The sequence below is a fragment of the Pholcus phalangioides genome, unplaced genomic scaffold (assembly GCF_987345545.1).
Source record: "Pholcus phalangioides strain wild (caught in Gottingen) unplaced genomic scaffold, Ppha-v1.0 ptg000024l_1, whole genome shotgun sequence".
In the NCBI taxonomy this organism is placed as follows: domain Eukaryota; kingdom Metazoa; phylum Arthropoda; class Arachnida; order Araneae; family Pholcidae; genus Pholcus; species Pholcus phalangioides.
The window spans coordinates 33,383,203-33,391,920 of NW_028301616.1; the positions used below are offsets into that span (position 1 = coordinate 33,383,203).

General features: G+C 38.7%; 1 non-coding gene across 1 annotated transcript; it reads left to right on the forward strand.

Moving 5' to 3' along the window:
* Positions 1-1,237: 1,237 nt before the first annotated feature.
* On the forward strand, positions 1,238-1,322 carry TRNAS-GCU (transfer RNA serine (anticodon GCU)). The gene has a single exon. It is a non-coding gene; the product is annotated as a tRNA-Ser (tRNA).
* Positions 1,323-8,718: the final 7,396 nt, after the last annotated feature.

Genomic DNA, 8,718 nt, shown 5'->3' on the forward strand with positions numbered 1-8,718 from the left:
AGAGTAGCAATTTATAACTGTAGCCCCGGAGTAATCGCGTAAAACTGTAGCGGGAGAGTATTACTGTGTGTGTGTATATATATATATATATATACAGTACCTATTCCCAGCTAACCCCTTTTTCTTCCAAGTCCTGCTGCCATTCATTGCATTAGAAGAACTGAAAAAAACAAAACATTTTAGGAAAATGGATGAAAACAGTTTCCAGACGGATACACACACACACACACTCATTTCCTATTGTAACTTTCATAATAACATTTTACTGAAAAATTTTCAAATTATTGTGTCGTTGACAAATTATGCAACAGAACCGACCGAGTAAACTGTATTAATTGCTTGCAAGTAGTCGGCAAATGATAAAAGAAAGTATAAATTAATTTGGAGATCTATCTTCATTAAGTAATTGTTATAAATGATGCCACGTGGCGACAAAATTGCTCTAAGCGTTGAATATATCTTGGTTATTTGTATCTATACGAAAATCTCTTTTAAAGCTATTAAAATATTAGTAATTGATGAAGCATTTATACTGATGTACAATGAAGAGGTTGTTACGGGGCGGAAAGGCCTTCGACGCAATACTTACATAACATATCAATTCAGGCATTTTTCATTTGTGCTTCAAAATATTGAAGTCAGATGGCGGCAGCACAAGTACAACACCAAAAAACATAGCTCTGACAATGTAAGCACGTTAGGGTGGTGCACGTATACACGCAACACGCTCCTTTGTTCACCAATTCGCCAGAAATTCCCCAGAGTGAATGTTTGTGAGGGGCATGTACGGCCAAGCAGTAGTAGCAGTTGTTTTCCGATCTTCGGTTTATAGAAGACGATTTTTTTTCCCCCGATTCAAAAAACTCTGTACGCATTGATACTACTACTACAACTGCACAAGCACCTCGTAATTATTCCTCTGGGGGAATGGATTTCTAATGAATTGATTCATGCCTGAATGTGTGCTGTGAGGGTATGTATGACCGAAACATGTTTATATTGTCAGAGTTAGGCTTGTTTCATGTTGTAGTTGTGCTGCCATCTGTTTTTCATACTCTGAAGTGGCTCTCTCTGAAAATGGCAAATATCTGAATTTCGATGTTATGCGAGTATCGTGTTGAAGGTCTGCGTGCTGTCGGCGACAAAACTATTTCGACTGTTTTAAAACCACGAACTGCTCAGTTTGAACGAAGAAAGTTCAACTGCGCTGATTAGAATTTCCCGGCCGTTCCAGAGTGACGAGGTGGCCGAGTGGTTAAGGCGATGGACTGCTAATCCATTGGGCTCGGCCCGCGTGGATTCGAAACCCATCCTCCTCGTCGTTGTTCCTTCTTTTATATCCCCTATGGGGACAGATCGGGGGCCATGGTCGGTTTCGGGCCGTTACAGAAGATTTGTTTTGCCTCATGCACTGACTGCTATTAGTTTACTTTCTTTCTTTCAAACCGAACACACCTCCGGGCTATTGCCGCGGACAATTTACTACTTAGTGAGTTATGCCGGAAGTCTGAGTGTATATAACAGTCTGAGTGCATATCTAGTGCAATGCTTCTGATTTTTCAGTGTTGCCATCTATATTTCAGAAGTGAAGCGAGTGAACCGTAATCATTGAATATCTGTACCGTTGTGTGGCTGTTGCTGTCTGTGACGAGACTTTTAAAGAGGGGAGATCAACTCGTATTCACACCTTGAAGTTGGGAATCACAGAAAACCAATTTCAGCCTATATTACTTTACTGTCCATGTAGCTCGAAAATATTACTATGGGCAATTTCACACGAATTGGTACATACAAAAATTTGTTGTATGTGTTCATATGCGTGGCCATAACTTACTCAAGTTTTTCGAGTTGTCTGAGACTATTGAATGCAGTTGATTATCCCCGAAAGAGGTGAGTTTTATCGAAACATATTATTCGGTTAATACAAAAGGGAGAAAAAGAAAGGGTACTCTTGAAAGTGTGTTTTTTCTAGCAGTTTACGTTCAGTAAGTGCTGCCATCTATCCCTTAAATCGAAAAAGACAAATTTGCGGTGTGGTGTGCTTTTTCTGTTATGCGTAACGTTTAATGGTAGTAGTTCACATACGCTAATCGAAATTGGTTAACCAACTTCAGAAGACCAGCAATGCTTAGCTAGCTTGGTGTTATAAGTATGTGTGTTTTTTTCTTTCTTTTTTTCTCTCGTTATTATTTATGCCGACAGATATGTATCGGATATTGTTTTGTGGGCTCACAAGCTTGCTTAGCCCCTAAATGTTTTGTAACTGTGTTTAAAATTCTTAAATAAAGAAAATTTGAATTTGAATTTGAACTTTCCTAATGAAAAGAGTACATCTTAGGTATTGTAATCATTGTAATGAATTCAATTCATTATTAATTCAATGCATGAATTTTAAATTCATTACAATTTCATCATTTTCATTTTTGAAGCTTTATTAATAATGATCCTTCATCAGTTTTCAATATACAAACTATATTAACGTTGTAAAATGGCAATTGAATTATTCCCCGCTCATTCACTTGCATGACCTAACAAAAAGTTAAAATTTAACTAAATCTGCACAAACGTTATGCAACAGTATATTAATTAATTATTAATTGCATAGATACATTATCTAGTTCAGTAACACTAGATTATGTATCTAGTGTAACTGTCAATCTAGAAACTAGATTATTTATATTCCGAGGAGAAAAAATATTCCAATTAAATCGTTCGGAAAAAAACTTATTTATTTCTCCAAGAAAAAGGTAATAAGTGAATCAATATTTTAAAGTTTTTAAATTTAAAAACTAATTATGATTTTCTGTAATTGTTATTCCTAGTCATAGACATGTGAATAGAATGAAAGAAAAATATAAAAACCTTATAAAAATATAAAAAAGACATTTTTTGTGCAGAAAAAAAATTAAATACCCATCACACAGGCAAGTGGTTAATCGGATACCACGCTTTATCGGATATTTTGTGCTGTAACCGTTGATATCCTATTACGCGGGGCCGACTGTATTACAATTATCCATCGCAATAGTTGCGTCAAAGTGTCTTTGTCACAGAAGTGATAATATCGGGGTTTTTCCCGAGTAAATTACGATGAATAGCTTATGGTCTCTCTTCTCTAAAGACGTTAATTTCCCAACTTGAAAGACTCGACGTGTCCGGTTCAGTGTAATAAGGTGTGTAGGTCCCCTGGAGAAGAGCAAAGACAAACGAGTGTCGACGAAACATTGTTCCCACAACACTATCTCGTGGATAGAAGAAATATTTGGTGGGTTTTCCACTTTCCCCTGTTGAGACAGACGTTGATAGAAGTCCCCCGATAGGAATTCAAACTTTTACTCTCGAACTCGCCGGGTGGTAAACACGCTGCCTCTTCTCACAGTTACAAAGATAAATAAATGTCACGCTTTTCGCACGGTCGAGTAGTAGTATGTGTATGGTTTGCCATTCCAAAAACCCCTCTCTCTCCATTCCGAGGCACCAGAAATAGCATGCATTCGATTTCCATTGCAAATTGCGAAGGTTTTCGCCTCCATTATCATCGAGATGAGGAGGACTTTCCGTTGTATCTATCCATCTCCAGCAAAACCCCCGACAGGTTCCCGTTACCTTTCCCCACCTCGACCACTTCAGTATCTATTTATCTCGTAGTGAGGCTTTGGTGCGAGGGAATATATATCTTCTTTGTGTCGATCTATTATCATGGTAATGAAGTCCGTGATGCCTGACTCCGAGGGATCCTCGGGAAAACTTGTGAGGTGTTGCCAACATACAAAAGGAAAAGGAGGAGCAGAAGAAAAAAAAGAAGCCCTCAGAAAATGAGAATTGGATGCCGGCAGAGAATAGGTGAGGTTGGCAGAATAAAAAGACTTTGAGAGGAAATATATCCTGAGATTGGGATGCTCTGCCAGTAACACGACCTCATCTATTCCTTTCTCTGTGGGGTTCACATTCCTGAACATGCAGCTAAGAACATGGATACACACGAAAAAAGTATTGATTATCTTAAATAGTCTTGTTTGGAATTTCTGTTGATGATTCGATACAGTTCTGTTTTAAATTCTCACAAATGTTTATATATATATATATATATATATATATATATATATAAACATTTGTGATATATATATATATATACAGGTCATCTATAATTAAAAGACACTATTTTAAAGTAGCCTACAGGTGAAACCAGTCATCAAAATATTATGCAATTTTGTGGAGGACTTCGTAAAGTGGTGGGAACTTGTTTCGGTGGGAAAAAATTAGCTGCACATGTCGCCGCCAGAGGGCGTTTTATTAAGAAATGACACATTTAGGCAAACGGTTATAATTCTATCAATTTTGTTAAACATTTCTGCAACTGTTCCTGCAACAAAACATGTTCCACATGATGGCCATCATTTTCAGATACCATGTGAAATCGCAAGATGGCATGTTCCACAACTGACCGAAGTGTGTGCGGGGAAATGTTCAGCACGTGGCGTCAAATGCTGCCTTAAGTGCCTTGGATTGTCATGACTTACCAGACGTTTCAAATGCCCTCCAATCCGAAAACCGCATGGATTTAGATCCGCTGATCGGGCAGGCCATAGATTAAGGAAGGGCCGGCTGACGACACGTTCTTCTGTAAAATGTGTTTTAAGAGCATTCTTTACACACACTGCAATGTTTGGAGGAGCTCCGTCTTGCATAAAGATTGTGTCTGCAAGGCAGTGACGTGCTTGCAGAGCCGGAACAATTTCATTCTGTAACAGCAATGCATATCGCTTCTCGGTGTTCGACATGTCACTGGACCTGTAGAACGTAACTCCTCGTAGAAGTAGGGACCGAGAATAAATTATGCAGTAAAAATCCACACCATACCGTCACATTTTGGTGAATGCAACGTAACCTCTAAGATAGCGTGAGGATTTTCTGTTTCCCAAATTCGGCAGTTGTGAGTATTCACTGCACCATCCAAATGAAAATGCGCTTCGTCTGTCCAGAGGACATTCCATTCTGAATCGACCTCAAGTAACTGCAGTAAGAACCGGAGTAGAGCGTCACAATCATGTGGAAGCAACCGCTCACAATTGAAAGTTTGTACGAATAATATTCCGCATGATCTCACGGACAAATGAACGTGGCCTATCCAACGCCTGTACTACACGTCTGACATAAGTGCTACAACGAGAGTTTGAAGCTCTCTCCTCTTCCAAATGAAGCGAAACTTCCTGTACTGCGTCTATAGAAACATGGAATGTTTTCTTCCTCTTCCAGGACGAACAGCCAACCATCCTGTGAATTCAAATTTCGTTATCATACTCCGAAGTTTTTAACATTCGTTGGACCTTCTCGAATCTTCTTCCAAGTCCGATATTTCCGTAGAGCAGTTACTGCGGAATCGCTGTTTTGGTAAAACAATTTGACCAAGAAAGCGCGATCTCGTAAACTTATCGTCATTGTGAGCAGCAAACACGTTGAGAAACAAGATCTCCGCGAATGTTTCTAGGTTTTATAACAGCTGCTGCGTGACATCACATAAATTTATATGTTTACTGCAGGTATTCAAAGTGAAACGCTCTCTAGTGGCGACATGTGCAACTAATTTTTCTCCACTTAACCCTTTAAATGGCACAGAAGAAACAATCACAGTTCCCCCCCCCCCTTCTCAAAATGTCATATCTTTTTTTTAATGAAATAGGCTTTTTTTTTTTGGATTTCCGTCGGATGCAAACATAGAAGTACAGGAAAAAGTTTTCCATTGAAAAATCAACTTTACATAATGAAATGCTAAAATAAGGGGCTGTTAAGGAGTCAAGATCCCAGTGCCGCTTAAAAGGTCAGCTTAAATCAGTAAGGGAGCCGCTTATAAAGTCAGTGCCACTAAACGGTTAAACAGAAAATATGTGCAACTAGGTTCATTATTGCAAAAAATTAGTGACTCCGAGGACTACATTTGACCCGAGGGGGGCCATACCTCAAAGTATCCTAGGATCGCTGGATGAGAATTGCTGCAGGAAAATCACCGTAAAAAAACGAAAGCATGTACATTCAAGGGGGAAAGAAAGAATAATACGAAATGTTTCTTATATTGATTGGAAAAAGAGCTTCTTCAGCGGATCGAGCTTCACATTTTTTGTGACCAGTTATTTTTCTTTACATTCAAATAAATGATTCGAAATAAATTTATTTTTTATTGTAATGCCCTTTATTATGATCATGATCGATCGATTTCCATCACTGAATTTTTAACGAGAAATATATATATACACACAACTGGAAACGAAGTTCATTTCGTATAAATAACCGATCAGCTTTTTATTCGAACCATACATTTTTTATTATTATTATTATTATTTTCCTCTTACACAGCATTTCTCTATCGGCGTGTCCACTTCCGAAAGCGGATAATTCTTCCGAAAGTAATACTAATAAATTTTATGGCCATAAACAGTATTATCCGAACGGTGCCCCCCCCTCCCACTCCCTCGCGCCCCTTTCTGTGATGCACCCCCTCCCCCTAGAAATCGTTTCCTCTCGTTGCTTGAAGGAATCGGCTCCGCTTTTATATGACGTTCGAAAATTTTCTGGGCGCGCCCTTCACCACGCATTTCGCTGTTTCTTTAAAAGAAACGCGATTTCGAAGGCGATGTGAGTCTAATTTACGACCATGAAACGCAATGGCTTCTTTCGTAAGTGGCGCGTGACTCTTCTTGGGCCGCCTACGCCCCCCCCCCTCCACCAACAACAGGGAAATGACCCTCATTCCTTTCTATATGCAGTAAATTATGCCGTATTACTTTGTGCGGAGAAATGTTACGGTTATAAAATTACATTTTCTCATCGGTCACTCATATTTAATAACTTCCTCTCTATTTACCGTCACGTTTTTGCTCTCTTTATTTTTTTCTGATGAGTTAGCATCGAAAGTTACTGAAAATGGCTTGATGGGTGTGATTCTATTTGATAATACAGCAATTACTTGAAATGGGGGATCCACAGATAAGCGGGAGCTATTATAGAGAAATCATAATAAAATAAAATCATCTCACATAAACCTGACTGGTTTCTGACACCAAAATCATCTCGCATGTACCCAAAAGACTGGTTTTAAGGTAAAACTTATCTCATATGTACCTGAAAATAGATTTCTGATGGCAGAATCGTCTCACGTGCATCTAAACACAGGTTTCTCACAGAAAAATCATGTTACGCATACGCCTGGAAAATGAATTTTTGTCGACGAAATCATCTCGCATAAATACATCTAAAAACTTGGTTTTCGACGGTAAAATTATCTCACACACATTTGAAAAACATGTTTTTTGAGCTGGTCGCCACGGCGTAGAGCTGCGGGTGTGGAACATGCTTTAGAGCGATCTTGGTCTAGATCTAACACCGAGTCATAATTTTTTCAAGTTAAACTTTTCGTTAAGAATGTGATGATGCATCAGCTGCAAATATTGCTTATGCCCTTTATTCGAAGATAAATTTCAATCTATTCCAGTCTTGTCGAAGACATCAGTAAAATTTATTATTTCTGATTTTCATACATTTCAAGCCGTATATTTACACGTTTCGTTTAAAAAAATTAGAACACTCCAAAAATTTGCGAGCGCGTTTCATGATGTTCTCAAGTTCGAAAATCCAAATTTACAGTATGACCGCAATTTTCATTTCCACTATCTAAGAGCATCTTTCATTAGCATATCAGTGGCAAAAAGTTTGCTTAAAGTGAGATGAATGACTCCTAAAATTCAAATATTTTCCTTTTTTTTGTTTCAAAGAATTAGAAGATCTGGATAAAAACGGATTGTCATATGAACATTTGCATACAAATGAATATCAACTTGTTCGAATAAGTATTGTATGTAAATCATACATTCCAGGGGATCTGTGTTAGGCCCGTTATTATTTACTTTGTACATTTACGATATTACTCAGACTGTCACCCATTTCTCTCTATCGCAATTCGCTGATGACGTGAAGTTATTCTCTCCAGTAGAAAACACTAGGAGCCTAAGAATTTCATGCCAACAGCTTTTCTAGTGGAGTTGTCGGTATAAACTCCCTATTTCAGCATCAAAAAGTGGATCAATGCATTTAGGTAGACGCACCGATCCTGAATATTATCAACTAGGTAATGAAACGTTATATCGATTGGATACATGCGTAGATTTAGGTATTGCAATGAGCCGCATTCTGGATTTCACTGATCATTATCATGGCATAGTCTGCAAAGCTAATAGAATTTCATATATGTTACGTACGGCATACCCCGTAAGTGCGATGCGCATACGTTGTCGTATGCTTTCTGCGTATACATTCGCCCGACTTTGGAGTTTTGTTCGCGAGTATAGAGCCCTTACAAAATCAAGGACATAAAGCTCCTCGAAAAGTTACAGAGAACGTTTACTAAACGAATAGCAGGCATGAGCGGTTGGTCTTATTGCCAGCGACTTCAATTTCTGGGTTTGCACTCGCTGGGATGGCGTAGAATCACTTCAGATCTGAAGACGTGCTGCAAACTAGTCCACCACATTGTTTATCTACCGTCAAGAGGGACCTTTCTTCGAGATCATAGACAGGCGAGTTAACCTAGGGAGGCATCGCTTCCGAATAAGAATACCAAAGGCCGGAAGTGATGACTTTTGCCACGGATACAGATGCCGTGTGGCGAGAATATGGAACAGTCTACCATCAGAACTTGTGTGCGCCTCCTACGCAAGATTTGCTTCC